Consider the following 14,939-nt stretch of genomic DNA (forward strand, 5'->3'; position numbering starts at 1 on the left):
GTTGCACTATTTTTGATTCAGACATTATTTTTTAAATACTCATTTTTGTTAAGTGCGGTACAAAAAAAATAGAAACATTGACATTAAGGGGACTCATAACAAATGACACTTACATCGAGCCAGATTAAGCTTTCATCAGATTTAACAGGAAAATATTCCGGGGTTTTGAAATTTCCCATTGATGTTAAACAATAGCCAACACCTGAAACCTGCTTTAAGTTAGCAAGATCAAAAAAATATCTAAAGAAAGCAGGTACTAAACAAATTGTATAACACAGTGTATGAAGCTAAGCAGTCTCAAATAGCAATAATATTTTGTTAATTAAGATTTTGTGGTAATTTGAAAATATCCTACATGGTGATTCCTAAGAGCACTACTCAAACACAGAATTGAAGCCAAATTCCATTCATATTGTTAGAAACTTACTGAATTTGAGCTGTGTAATGCAATACGATCACAAAAAAGACTCTCCTGTCACAAAATTTTTATCACTATTTTTATCGTAAATTCAGGCACATTTCAGTCAGTTCTTTTCCTTTTTACTAAACTCTTCCTCCAGCGCTTTAACTTCTGTTTATTGTCACAGTTTGTCTGACTGGATTTTAAAGTTTAAAGGATCCCTTTTCCTGACTGGAATTCATGCTTACTGTGATTGCCTTAAAACATAACGGGGTCTTTTTGCAGTGCCGGAGGTTCAACTCAGTAAGAGTTAGTTAACTGTACAGCCTGGCTGATGCTTAACCGTATCTGTTTGATGAGCCACAAAATACAGAACGTTAAATAAGAAGTAATAGGCCCCAAACTTAAGCCACATCATGATATTGTACATATTCTTACTATAATAGATTCATTTCTCTGACAGCTTTTCTAATTCTCCTGCTCCTCCTCCCTACGTAATTATTTAAAAACTGAATAAAATAGGACATAAACATTCCTTTAAAAAGTTTATTTTGTGCAACTCTGGTAAAGACCGCAAGTTTGTAGCTTGAGTTCAAAGTTTGCTTTTAGGTTTTTGATAGAATAATCATCCGTGAGTTCCACCGTATTTTGAATATTGGATGTGACTAGTTATAATGTCCCTAATAATTCAAAGAAATGTAAGAAAGCATGAATGAGGTACAAACTGTTACTATAACCAGTCTTTAACAGAAATGGTACTGTTTTCAAAAACACTTAAAAGATTTCTGAAGACGGGCAAGCTTCAGGCTCTTTCCAAGTCCAACTCACTTTGAAAATGGGACTTGTACAGCCAAACTATGGAAGTCCTTTTGAAAATATTAGTCTTGCCTCAGTTCCACGGTAAAAATTATTAGTATACTGCTTTTCAACCTCAATTAACGAAGTTAATTCAAAGACACATTATTTTCAAAGAACCTAAAGAAACTGAGTTTCTGTATCATTGAAGAGGAACATGAAATCTTTATTATTTTATACTTGTTTCCTCATTGCGGTATAAAGGAGGTGGGGGTTATTAAAAAGCTTTCATGTACATGACACTTCTATTAGAAAATATCTTTCCACTCTATAATATTATCCTCTGATAAACAAATTGGTCAAATTTAAGAAGTGAGAAAGAGTGGGCACCGGGTAAATTCAATTTGCGTTGTTTTCAGGGACAAGAGAAGTTAAGCAGGATTTTTTAAACGCTTCCCTGAAAACATTCAAAAGTGACACAGGCAACACCCAAACTCTTTAGAAAGTCACTGGTATTTAGTCACCAAGAATATCTCTTCCTTTAGCACACAAGCTTCAGATCGCCCAGTGACGCTCACGGCTCCATACGGGCACAGCACGATAGCCTGAAGATGGTACTGGTTCAGTGCTCATCATAAGGTTATCAACACCCGACACATCCTGACCTGTTCCTCAGTGAAGACGACAACCGTTTGTGACCACACACACACGTGATACATTTCTTTGACACAGACTATTCATGTCTTTGCTTTCTGACTTGCATCCGCTTTTTTAAAGTGGTCAACATTTTTTTTCTGATATGCCAAATGTCTTTTCTCCCCTCTTTGTAGCCTGAAACATCCTTGAGTTGATATTCTATGAACTCACATCAAACATACTTTGTATTATGCTTTAGGGTACTTTCAGAGCAGTTCTTGAAAATAGTTTTATTTGTATTTGTAGATAAAGCTAAACTGTGAAAGGTATTAGCTAACTGATATTTGACTGAACATATTGTCAAAACATAAATATAACTGATGGCCCACAATTCTGTAGACTTTTGAAGAGGTACTTTAAAGACATTTTTTGTTAGGAAACTGTAGTTTATGATGTTCTCCTAGATATATTGTCTTCTAAGGAGCTTACATGTGAAAAACAAGAGGGTATGGGAAGAATATGTGAATACCAAAAATGTTACAATAGTTCCATTTTGTAGTCATCATTATTCCAGATTGATTACATACAATTAAAATATACTTATTTTTCAGTATCTAAGGTCCCTTCTATGACTTTCATTCTTCAGATGTAACTAATGCCATAAACAATTATACACATACGTGATTTTTTCCCCTTAAGTTCATGGTGGAATCATAGCAGATAAGGAGCAATACCTGCTACTGCAGCTGCTAGTTGGCCAGAGGAAAAGGCCATTCTCACTTATAAAACTATAACAAAGTAACTAGGACAACAAAATCCTTGATTTACTTTATATCCCATATTCTTCAATAAGTCATAAAATTACAGATGTCTTGGTCATGAATTTTAAAAAGAATTCTCTGATAATTAGACATGAACGTACACTTGTCTGACAAGCACTTAACAGATCTGTAGTAGAGTCCCGATTACAGGAAACTACTATGAAACCTTGAGCTGGAATCCATTCATTCTGGTAAAGGCTCACATGCAGACAAGGCAGGGAGATGAACAGACAATTAATTGTATGCATTTCATTCCCAATTTTCATCCCCCAAATTATTACTGTGTTGCCTTGTATTCTGGATCTTAATTTACAACACATTGCCACGTACATTTTCCAAGGGTCCGTGAAATGACTGACAAAGTAAAGCCAATACTCCATTTAATGACAGCTTTAGTTTCATGCCTTATATCTTGCATATATTTATAAGTTACTGGCAGCAGCTACAGTCTGAACAAACTACTGCAGTGAGGTCCCAAATTAGTTGAGTCCAGAGGTATACATGCACATTGCAGTTCCTATTGAGTCACCATTTAATGAAGTTTCAAAACACTAGAGTTCCTCTGCGCTTTTCTTTAGGGAATGCTATGGCACGCTCTTCAGCTATTTAACATTGACAAGTCAAGCCTTTCATCATAGACATCGTACAAGTCCTAAGAAAATCTCTTTCCAGTTTGTGAATCCAACTTGCACCTTGACACGATGCTTCCTATTGAAGCTCCCCTCCATTTCAGGAAGAAAGCTACCCGCACACCTACGTGAAACCAATGATCCAGGTCACCGTGTGCCTGTCAGGACACGCAGTTTCATACCTGTTTGTCAAAAGACAGGAAGATACAGATTTTTATAATTACAAAAGCAATCACAAAACCCGCATAAATGACTAAACATGGGTTTAAACGATGACTTCCATTAGGAGAGGTAAAACTCAGTTCCTCCTCAACGTCATGAAACTTTTTTTCTCAGCAGGATTATCAAAAAATGTGACCTTCTAATGAAACTGGAGTTACAGGCTAAAAACAGGCAGTTGACTTTTTTATAGCTGTTCCCTACGCTACATTTTAATGGCACCTGCACTTCTGTCATCCCCCAAATATTTGTCACTTTCCTTTTGGTGGGCACATATGCATCTTATGTGCCAGGGACTAGAGCTGGAAACAAGACTGGATGGGGCTTTCGTGTGCCCATGTATGTGATCATAGATCCAGTAGATCACAGATTTGCAGACATATACATTTATTTGTTTAACAAGACAACACAGAGCAGTAACGATGATGGTCGAAGTAGTTGGTTAAATGAAACATGCTGTGCCTAAAGCATTCCAAACTTATACTTGGATTTTTTTCCCTTTAGCATATATTTCCTGCTACTTCAGTAGGCAGCCTAAAGTGCACATAATTACTAATTAAATTCTTACAAAAATAATGAAACTATGTCCTTAAGGATGCAGCAGATAAACACTGATATACAAACAGACTACTTCACCAGTGACATCTTATTTCCAGACCAGCTTGGAGGAAGAAAATCATCCCCAAAACAACCATATCAAATCAGAGTAGTACCCATCACAAGATGTTCCCCTGGCAGGAAAATGAAGTGGGCAGAGTTTCTTAGCACACCGAACTGCCATATTAAACCCCACGGTGATGGGTTTTAAATACAGTGGGCCACCTCTGTTTATAATTTCACTATTGAATTTGGAAGTCTCCAACAATTTCAACGTTCATCTGTCTCTCTGAGAACATATCTGGCGATGTAGGTTCCCTTGAAATTATAGAATCCTTGCGGAGCAGAGCGCGACTAAACTGAAGGAAAACAACAGTCATTTCAAAAGAACTTCCCTGAAAAGTTAGCAAAGCACTTGCTGTTAAACAGGGTACGTTCTGCCAGCCTGGCAAGCCAAACTCCTCCATAGCGATGCCTTCTATCCCCCTGCAACACGCTGAGCTCCTAAAGGAGTGGCAGAAGTTAAAGTATGTACATTCTGTAAAGCAAGAAGCAATTACTGAAGCCCTGTTCCAACAGGAATTTTTTCACAGACTGCAGGAAGCTTTGGCTCAGGCCATTTTGGATCAAGTAGGCTAAATCTTACGTAATCTATGGGAAAACACTTATTTTCTAAGCACATCTGAAATAAAGTAACTTCAACATGATATTTATAGATATATAGAAGCAATGACAAAAGATTTCAAATAAAAAGAATGTTTAAGTTACAGAAAAGTCTTTAGTTTCTTATTTACTGTCAAAACTACTATGATTTGATTGTATCTACAGACTAACTTCCAGTCTTTTTTATCTGTATTCTAATTTTTACATTAACTTTCCTTGCACCTTCATGAAACCTCCTGTGCAAGTGGGGTGGGTTGGTGGTTTGGTTTTTTTTCATTGAAATATGAAATCTTACTGCATGATTGTGAAAACATTTATCATTTTTCTTATTTGGAAACAGGATTTTTTTCTCAAAAGTTTTTTTGAAAATTAAAATAGATATATATCTTTCATTCACTTGTGCCAGAGGTGGTAAATACTATTATTATCACTCAAAATGTATTTGCCACTAACGCCACTTTTATTCACAATACAGCACCTTAAAGATAAATTTAAGGACGGTTTAAACTCTTCCTTCAGTGGAGTTTTTAAATGTACAAAAGCTATAGAAGCTTTTATGCTTCCCGGCAAGTCACACTACTAATTCAGAGACCATAATTGAAAAAGACTTTTTTAAACCTATTTTCCTTACTTTACGGTTGGATAATGAGAATGGGAATCTCCCCACAGATCTTAAGGGATAATCAAATTCCCATTTACACCCTAAATTTCCTGTTTCATATTACTTGTCTGTGTATTTGCAGGGAGAGGGAATTTTGAGAAGACCCAAGAAAGATATGGTCACCACTACTTCACCGCACTGAAGACAGACAACCGTTACAAATTTCCTCTCGGTGATCTCATTGCAGCAAGAGGTAATTAGGACAGAAGGCTATTTATCTCCCTTACGAATTTTTATTTAAATGAAAAAAACTTTCATTCAAACAATACTCATATATTTCATCCAATCCAAAATACTTGCAATACAGCAAGCTGAATCTTGAACCTACTACTTGAAGAGCACATGCAACTGTAACATTGAATCCACATGTATTCTTAATTCTAGTCTTTTTAGCTTCTAACCTGAAATATGCACAAAGTTATTATAAGCATTCGCATACTTTGTCTGCAGACATGAAGCAGCTACTTCACGGTTAGAAGATGCTATCTAATTGAGATAGGCAATTGTAAAAGATTTGGGGATGCTTTAGAAGAAAGGGTTCTGTTTAAGTGTCAAGTGGCCATTAGTCCCACCGGCTGTCCCGGTGATGGAAAGCCCGATTACCACATCCACCTGGGCGTGCTGGAGCAGCAGCAGCCCCCAGATGCTTTTAACACCTGTGTCAGACAATCCACATTATTTAAAAACGTATAGTTCCTTTTAGCTCATAGGAAGGATAACTTCACTGGTTAAGACACAAGGTTTGGGGTTTGATTTTGTTCTTGTAACTTAACCCTCAAGAGAACTAACTGGAATAACGCCAAAGGCATTAGTTCTAATGCAATCTAAAAGTGAACCATTAAACTGAGACCTGGCTGGTTCCTGTTTGGAGCCAATGCACTCCTTTAAGAAAAGCCCTACTGCCTGCTTAACAATCACAGGCCCCTGTGTAATCCAGGTGTAAACGCTCACCTGCATCCACAAGGGGCTTTCCAAATCTGAAAGGATTTTTTTTTTCCCTTTTAATCTCAAAATTTTTCAGGCAGGTGTTATTTTCTACTAAGCCTTCTATAAATTCAACTTAGCAGTGCTCTATTAGCAAATGCCAATTGTTATTATATTTCATTGCTTAGGATATTTTTTTTTACTGTATGAATGTGTTTAACTTAAGTTTAGAGCCCATCTTTAAAACTAGCTGTTAAATTACTAAGCAAATGGGTGTTTTAATGGAAAGACTGACATATTCTTAACTATGGGAGCGTGAATGGCTCCAGTATAAGATTACTCAAGTCCACGTAGAATACAAATGCAATACAGGACCACAGGTTCAGATCTTTGATCTCCTTTTTTGCAGAGGCTGTGATGTATAAAGCCAATTCCACTGAGCAGACAGTACTACACTGAATATAAATTATCCTTTAACTATAGCAAGGCTCACATTTAAAGAAATGCTGCAAGGATGAACAATGCAGCCATGAAACAGAGTTCTTCTGTAGCAAAAATACAGACCAAGATCTGCATGGATAACCATGGTTTCGAAAGACAAATTTTTCCTCAGCTGTTATTTGATAAAAAATAGAGTCAAATATGGAACATTTCTACATACAGAAGTACAATTAAAGCACACTGCTTGCTCTCTCTATTAAAAAACTGAGCTAGGAATACTTGCTTTATTTTCCAGATTAAGCATCGTTCCCCTAAGAAGCATAACAAATGATTTTAAAATGTGGAAACCAACAGTCTCAACTGAATATAGCTTGAAATTTAAACACATCTTTTCCAGATCTCTCTTTAGAGGAAGAACCTTCTGCCTACTGAGCTAACACTAAGCTCCCTGGAGTTTAGCCATGAATATTCTAAACACATCCCTTAAATTCACTAAAAGTCATCTTTTGACAAAATAAAATGCTTAAGAGGAATTCAATACGCTTATGCTGCTTTTCTTCATTTTATTTAAAGTGAGTGTTTTCGTCCCAACTTTATGCCAAATACACAGCAAGAGAGAGACTGGACTGTGGAGCTATTTCCTCAGGTTTTGTACACAACTGAAATGGGAAAACAGATTACTTCTGAGAACATCAGATATTTGGGTTTGTTTTATTCTGCATAATTTTGCATTTAACCAGCTCTTTTGCAGTTACAGATAAATCCTGTTGAGTGTTCTTACAGGAATGTCTCTGCTACTTACATCAGTCATAACTTAGGTGGTTCTAAGAAATGGTTCTTTCCCACTCTGTGATGTTTATTTGTATGCCAACTTAGTTTGTGTGTGTGTAAGTGTTAGTAAATAAATACATAACATTTTTTCCTGTCTTACCTCTTTTGACCTGTGTAATCTGACAGATCAATGTTACTTCTACTGCTGACAAGCAAAAAGTTAAAATTTATCTTTGGCGTAATCTTTTTGTTCTCTTTAGGTTTCCTTTCAGTAAGGCTTGAAGAAGGTGCTCTTTGTGGCTCAGTTCTCCATGCCAGAATAAAATATAGCACAAAAAGAATGCAAGGGTGAGTTGATAATATCTACTGTCTTCAGCTCTGCTCTGGTTCAATAAACTTGAACATCTTCTCCCCTCCTTTGCCAATTGAGATAAGCAGCAACAATTACTCAAAATGTATTATCAATTCAAGCTCAGAAAGCCAGGATCAGATGCTCCACTGCATCTCTCTCAAGCTTACAGTTTCTTTCAGTGTCCAAGAGGGGCAAATAAGTCCCCGTTTGCCTCTTGACATACACCTCGCAGCTACTTCTTTCAGACAACTATGCCGAGGTTGCAAAAGGAAAGTCAGATAAATCCTCTGCTTTCCAGATTGCCTATAAGGTTTCTGCTCGTAGCCAGAAGGCTGTAAAGCTTTGTGCCATTATGGCAAAAGTCACAAATGAAACATCCTTCTCTTCCCCAAACGATAAAATTCCCTCTTTGCCTTTCTGTGTTCTCCTCTCTCCTTGCCTTTCTGTGGTCTCCATGGCTGAAACCAAGAATTCCTTGGACATCACTGCAATGCCTCTAACCAATTCTAACTGCATCCAAAGCATGAGTAAATTAAAATACATTTCAGCTTGATCTGGTTTTTATCCCATTCCAGTACCCCACATATACAGCAACTTTAAGCTTGCAGACATCCCTTCATGGTTCAAGAAAATCCTTCAGTCAAAGAACTTCATTTACAATCCAGCATAGTTTTTGCTTTCTTGTCTCTCCACAGCAGCTAGGCATTTTGATGCAATCCTCATTTAATGCAATCTCCATTACAGGATTACGATCACATCAATAAAATGTTCCATATGTGGGGGTTTTTTTTTTCCATCCCTCTCCCTCTCTCATTAATAACCAGGCACTGTATCTGCAAAAACCCCACCAAATCAAACAGGATGGTGGGATGCTCCAGGGAGGTAGCGGGGGGCACACATTCAACAAAATGCAACAGCCAATGCAAACTGCCCATCAGAGACGGAGACCGTACATCTCCTCATTCCTGAGCTACGTGAGTTAGCTCACTGTCCGCACCGCGAGCATAGATCATAAACGTGCTGTGTTATCAGACTAAAAATAAATACATCTTTTGCAATCACTTGTGAGCTCCGTGTACTTCTCACAGGAGCAGACTTTCATTTTACTTGATCGGTTCCAGCCTATCAATACTGTTTCGGATGAACTGCTGATGCTCTGCTGAAAGGGGGATGCTGGACAAAAGCATATAAAAGGATATGAAAATCCCTCTTTTCCCCAAACCCCCTTCTTACCTTCAGTGCCTTCTCTGCACAAGATGTCAATCTATATGAGCTCCTCAGCACATCATCAAGGCGTTTAGAGTAGTGAAGGCTGCCCCACTGCATGGAAGTTAGACCGCTTTGCAACAGCAAATCCTCGATCCAAAACACAAGCCGTTTCTTTCCCACGCAGTGTGCCGAGCACGATTCATAAGCGACTTCCACATAGGGAATAAAATTGTAAAAGAAAGGGAGAAAAAAAAAAGAAAAAAAAAAGGTATCCTAACTTTTAGGTAAGCCTGAGTTTGTTTTATTTCTGTTTGGTTTAGTTAATTATTTGCTTTTGCCGCTGCAAAAGGATGGAAAGGCAATCGCGCCCTGGAAGCCCCACACCAGTCCGCAGAGGTCCTACCGCGTAACCTAAGTTGCGCGGAGGGACTCTGAACTCGGCGCCGCTCCGCCGAGTTCCCGGCGGACCCCCCTCGCCGGGCGGCTGCGGGGAGCGCAGCGCCAGGTCCCCCCGGCGGGGCAGCCCCCGCCGCTTGGCGCTCGCCCTCCTCCGGCGGGCCGGCCGCTGGGCTGCCCGCTGTCCCGGCGCGGCCGCGGCGGCACCCCTGGGGGGGCGCGCTGCGCTGCCGGCGGCGCCCCGGAGCCCGCGCTGTCCCGGCGGTGGCGGCGGCGGCTCCGGCTCGGCTCTGCCGCGGCCGCCCGCACCCCGCTCTGCCGCCGCCAGCCGGCCCTCCCCGCGGCTGACATCACCGCCAGGAGGAGGAGCGACAGCGGGAGGCGAGCGCCGGGCCGAGGGGGGTTCCCCCTCCCGGAGCCGCCCTGCCTGTTCATCTCGGAGAATCCCCCGAAAGCGGCAGCGTGGCCGCTCCGCCGCCTCGCCGGGGGGCGGCCCCAGTCCCCGCCGGCGCCCCCCGCCCCGCAGCACAGGCCCGGCGGGCGGCTCCCCGCGCTCACCCGCCCGGGGCCGCGGAGTACCGGCCCTCGGGCCCCGGTCCGGAGCTGGGGGCGAGCGGGCAGCCCTGTGCCGGTGGCTCTCCCTGCCCCCGCCGCCCGGGCTCCCCGCCTGCTCAAGCGCGGCGGCGGGGGAGTGCAGGAGAGATGAGGGAGCCCCCTCCGCCGCCTGGCCCGGCCCCGGCCGGGAGAGCGCCCGTGCCCGCGGGGGCGGCCACCACCCCCGGCTCCGCCGCTCCGCTGCGGGGCCGCCGACCTCGGCGGTGCGGCCGAGCCCACTCCGCCCTCCCTCGGCGGAGCCCGAGAAGGGGATGGAGGAGCCGCCGGCCGAGCCCGGCTCCCGCTGCGGAACGGCCGCCGCGCCGAGGTTCTGCGGAGCCGGGCGGGGGGCGCCGCGGGGGGACGCGCTCCCCGGGCTCAGCGGCCAAGCGGCGCCTTCCCCGGCGGCGGGTGTCGGGCGCCAGGGACGAGGGGCGGTGGGCGCTCCTCGGGGCCGGGGTCTCGGGGAGGCCGGGAGAGCCGAGCCGGGGGCGCCCGGACGGAGGCGCGAGGTCGTGCCGCAACCTCAGGCGGGGACCAGCAGCCGAGGGGAGGCGGGTTGGTAGAGCAGCGCCGGACCCGGATCGCCGCCGGGCCGGGCCCCGCTCATCGCGGCGGGAGGCGACGGCGCTTCCCCGGGGTCTGTAGCCGTAGGAGACCGATGGCCGCGGGGTCGGGGGGGAGCCCGGCCTTTGCCAAGTCAGTATAGTGTATGTGCAGATCAGTGACTGCAAAGTGAGGCTGGGCTGGTGAGTTCAGCTGTTTATGAATGCTCGCGTGAAAATACAGTTTAATTAATAGTTAATTTGTGGTGTTGATTTTAATAATTTGCGTATCTTGAATTATTTGCAGTATTTTGCCAGATGCCTGCAGTAGGCACTTCTCAGTGAACACAATAATTATTAGTAAATAATTTAGCATTTTTTCTGTACTTTGCTGTTGGCTGAAGAGATGGTTTTAAACTCTTTTCTGATGAACAAGAAAAGAAATTGCACTTACCCTAACAGCACACATTTTTGCATGTGTCCTTCTTTAAAAATAGTATGAAAATGTATGTGAAAGACTTGTTTTACCTTTTTTTTACTATAGCAAGATGTAGGTGATGTCTTACTTTTATCTCTAAATATACTTTAAACGCCCCCATTTCTCTGAAATAAAGGTATATAAGAGAGAGGATGAGAGAGTTCTAAAAACAGCTTCTAAAAATCCCCAGTCATCCAGTGAATTGTATCCATTTTTAACTGTTAACTCATATATTCAATGAGATTCTTTGAATATGGACTTGGAAAGAACAATTGCATGGTCATTAACTATGATAAAATACTACAGAACAGATGTAATTCCTTTTCTTCTAGGTTATATTTCCATACCATATTTCAGTCGCCTGACTTTGACCAAATGCTCATTGTATTTTACTATAACATTTTGGGTGCTAAATTCTATGAATTTACTGAAGTTATGACTTCATTATTTTTGTCCCGTACATATAACAGAGAGCAGAGGTACCTCATTATGTACAAACAGAACATTACCCACAAATTAGAGTTCATGTCCCAGCTGCAGTGCAGCACAATGCTGAGAGTAATGCCTACCAGGCAGTTATACTTATTTATCAAGATTTCTGAAAATTTTGTAATAAAATGTGAAATAAAGCATATATACACAACAAAAGGACAAAAAATAAAAGCAGCACGCAGCTATGAGCGTTTGGTTTACATCACGCTGATGGCATACAGATTAGGAGCGGTGGACAATCCTTTTAATACCTATTTCATTGAGCTGTCATTACAATGGATTTCTAAAATAGCCAAGTCCAAAAAAGGCATAATCTAACAGATAACTGTATTTTACACCTCAGAAGAGGCAATTGAAGAAGGAATTTCTGTGTATTGTTTGTACACTGTCATGTTCTTGTCCTCCTGGCTTCAGATTACATTAAAATAAAGATGATTACTTGAGAAAAAAAAAAACTGAAAGAATTATGAATATTACTGTGAGCAGTAATGACCTACAGGGTGGTCTGTCCTGTGCAAGAGCGATCAACTGCGATAGCATCAGCCATTCCAGAGAGGGAAGCACACAGCATGTCTGATGTCTGGGGGGGATGACCCAGCCTGCTTTGCGAAGTGGTGTCTAAGGGTAAGCTACAATGGGTCCAGCAGTTCAGCCTGAACTATGTTTGAAATACGCAGCTGGAAGTCAAATTTAGTGAAAATTGTTATTTCATTAAAAAAGCCCAACAAAGGTGGAAGGAGTAGACGGCTTATTTAACCGATAATGGGGGTGAACTGGTACCCCTGAAAAGGGCAAAACCCCTTTACAAACCAAAGCATTTACATCATGAAAATGAAGAGTGAAAGACAAGAGTACGATTAACTCTGTCCACGCAGCCAATGCATTACGTTACTAACAACAAAAATATTTCTGCAAATCAGAAGGTATTGCTGCTACCCTTGATTCAGATCAAGGTCTAAATCCTGAAATTGTTTGTTACTCTAAGCACATGAAGAGGCCCCACAGGAACTATTCACATGTGAAAAGAGCTAGGACCAGAGCCAAAGTTTTGCATACTGTGAAGGTCAAGCTTGCTTCCTTGGTAAAACTTGCACTTAACAGAAAAACCCTCAGAAATATGGTTTCTATACAGCACCTTCTGCTGATTCTTCAGGGTGCTGGGTGCGCTGTGGCTGATTTAGAGCCATTTGTGTACTAGCAGGTCCCTGTGACTTTGGTGCCGGCTGGCTTGCAGGCAGGCTGCTGCCTTGCTGAATGGGGGCTGTCCCTGCCTTTCCCTGATTGCAATTATCGTGGTTTCTCTTCCCACAGATGCTGATTTTTTTATAAACTTCTCAAAATGTAAGGAGAAAAGTTTCATAGATATTATACAACTACTGGCTATACAGTTGTTGTGGAATAACCTGTTAATAAAAATGCACTGCCTGTAGGACGAATTCTCAGCATTTTTACAAAGGTCACACAAAATATATTGCTTGAGTAGCCTTACTTTGGTCACTGAGATAAGTCATGGAGAGGCCACTGTAGATGACAGTCTCCAAGGGAGATTGTAATTCACTTTTATGTCTCTATGCAAGAAAATAGGAGACACAACCCTTCCTTCACTACTGGGCATGGGGTATATGCGGAGGCAGGGGCAGGGAACAAAAAGGAGCTACTTTCACCAGACTGACAGATAAGGTTGTAGGTCTCTCTCTGCTGAAGGCCTCACAGAGTTCTGCTTTGTTCATTTTTTCCTGTCAGAGCAACAGAAGAACTCAGAAAACAAATTGCAACTACTGTGTATCGCACCTTTTACTTGGATTTTGCCTCAATCCCAAGTAAGACTTTTATTCTCCATATACTTAATGCGAACAGTAGTTTCTTTCTCTCATTTTTCCCTCATCCCCATTTACTGGAAATGTAAAATAAATCCCACTTGGTATCTTTGAGCACTAGCACTGTTTTTAGTCCTGTGTCTCAATGATGGAAATTCCCAAGTTTTATCTTTCCTAGGAGAAATTTTAATCTACGTTGCACCGTGCTTCATAAATGCCAGTTGATAGTGTATCCAGACTTCACAGCGCATACAAAAAGTGGGTCTCTCAGAGTCCCACCTTTTGCAGTAAGCTATAATTTACAATGGCTGATCAGTTTTTCTAAATTATTTCTAGATTATTTTTTTTCCCAAGAAACTGGCATAACTTCAGGTCAAATCACTGTAGATCAAACCCAGTATCAATTAGAAATGGCAGAAATGTAAAACTACAGCCAGAAATCAAATGAACCACTGTCACATGACTATATGGTACCTATTCCTTTCATTCCAAGACCGAAGACATTATACATCTATTGATAATATGAAGGAAGTTTAGACTGCATTATTCTTAGAAGGGTCACGATTTCTAAATACATACCTTTTTGAGGGAGAGCCAGGCACCAGTGGTGTTTATCGTCTTACAGGGCTATTGCCAGAACGATTACAATATGGAGCTTTGGAAATCCGGTACCTAACAGCAGGAGGTAGAACATACTAATTTTATTATCATCTCAGCTGTCAAGTGACAATGCTTTTTTTAATGTAATGAATTATGTAAAAAATACATTAATTTTTATACTGCACAGTTTGAGGTTCACGCACACATATCCAAAGGCTGTGGCTTTGGCACGGGTGCACAAGTCAAGACGTTAGAAAGACTCCAAATGGAACTTGGTGCACAAGCAGGGTTTTGTGGACCCAGTTCCCTGCCTGATTCCATGCGGCAGGAGCTATGATATCCATGGCAATACAGGCACTATCATTTCAGAATTACTTAAATAAGATAAAAGTCAGACCGAGCCTTTAACCTAGGAATTAATGAAATATTTTTTGTGTAATAAATACGTCATCTGTCCTTGATAACAGGAAATTACTTGACTAATAAAAGTCTGCAGAAACTGTTCATTTAAATTAATTTTGTAAACTTAACAAGTGTTACACTGTGCCGTTCTCTGCATCTTTAACAGTGTTTGGGGATTTATGTCTTGCAAAATAGAAACAAACTAAGAAAGCTGAAATATATTGTGTCTTTTGCTGTACTTTACAGCACAGCTTGTGTTTAAGAAGCAGTCTAGACATGCAAAAATGCTAGAATAAACAATATTTTTTTCATTATTTTAAATTAGCCTGTACTGGAAAGCTATAAATTTCAGAATGATGCGCACTAACAGGACTGTGTATCTATTCAAATATCCAAAATAAAAGATACTAAAAGGCTATTCTGTTACCTGCCATTATAAATATAAATTTCCTTCCAAGTTAATGCAATTATAAGTGATTTCCTATAAAAGTAAAAAA

The 14,939-nt window shown here is 41.3% G+C and overlaps 1 protein-coding gene across 6 annotated transcripts in view; it reads right to left on the reverse strand.

Moving 5' to 3' along the window:
• The window catches only part of PCDH11X (protocadherin 11 X-linked), a 520,173-nt gene extending 510,055 nt beyond the window's left edge, over positions 1-10,118 (reverse strand). For 5 of the 6 annotated variants that reach the window (XM_074602026.1, XM_074602024.1, XM_074602027.1 and 2 more), the window contains exon 1: positions 9,143-9,805. The gene's annotated coding sequence lies outside the window, so the exon portion shown is untranslated. Of the gene's footprint in view, positions 1-9,142; positions 9,806-10,072 lie in introns of those variants that run through there. The other variant, XM_074602025.1, reaches the window with a different exon arrangement.
• Between the last annotated feature and the right edge of the window lie 4,821 nt (positions 10,119-14,939).

This window comes from Larus michahellis, chromosome 9 (genome assembly GCF_964199755.1).
Source record: "Larus michahellis chromosome 9, bLarMic1.1, whole genome shotgun sequence".
Classification (NCBI taxonomy): domain Eukaryota; kingdom Metazoa; phylum Chordata; class Aves; order Charadriiformes; family Laridae; genus Larus; species Larus michahellis.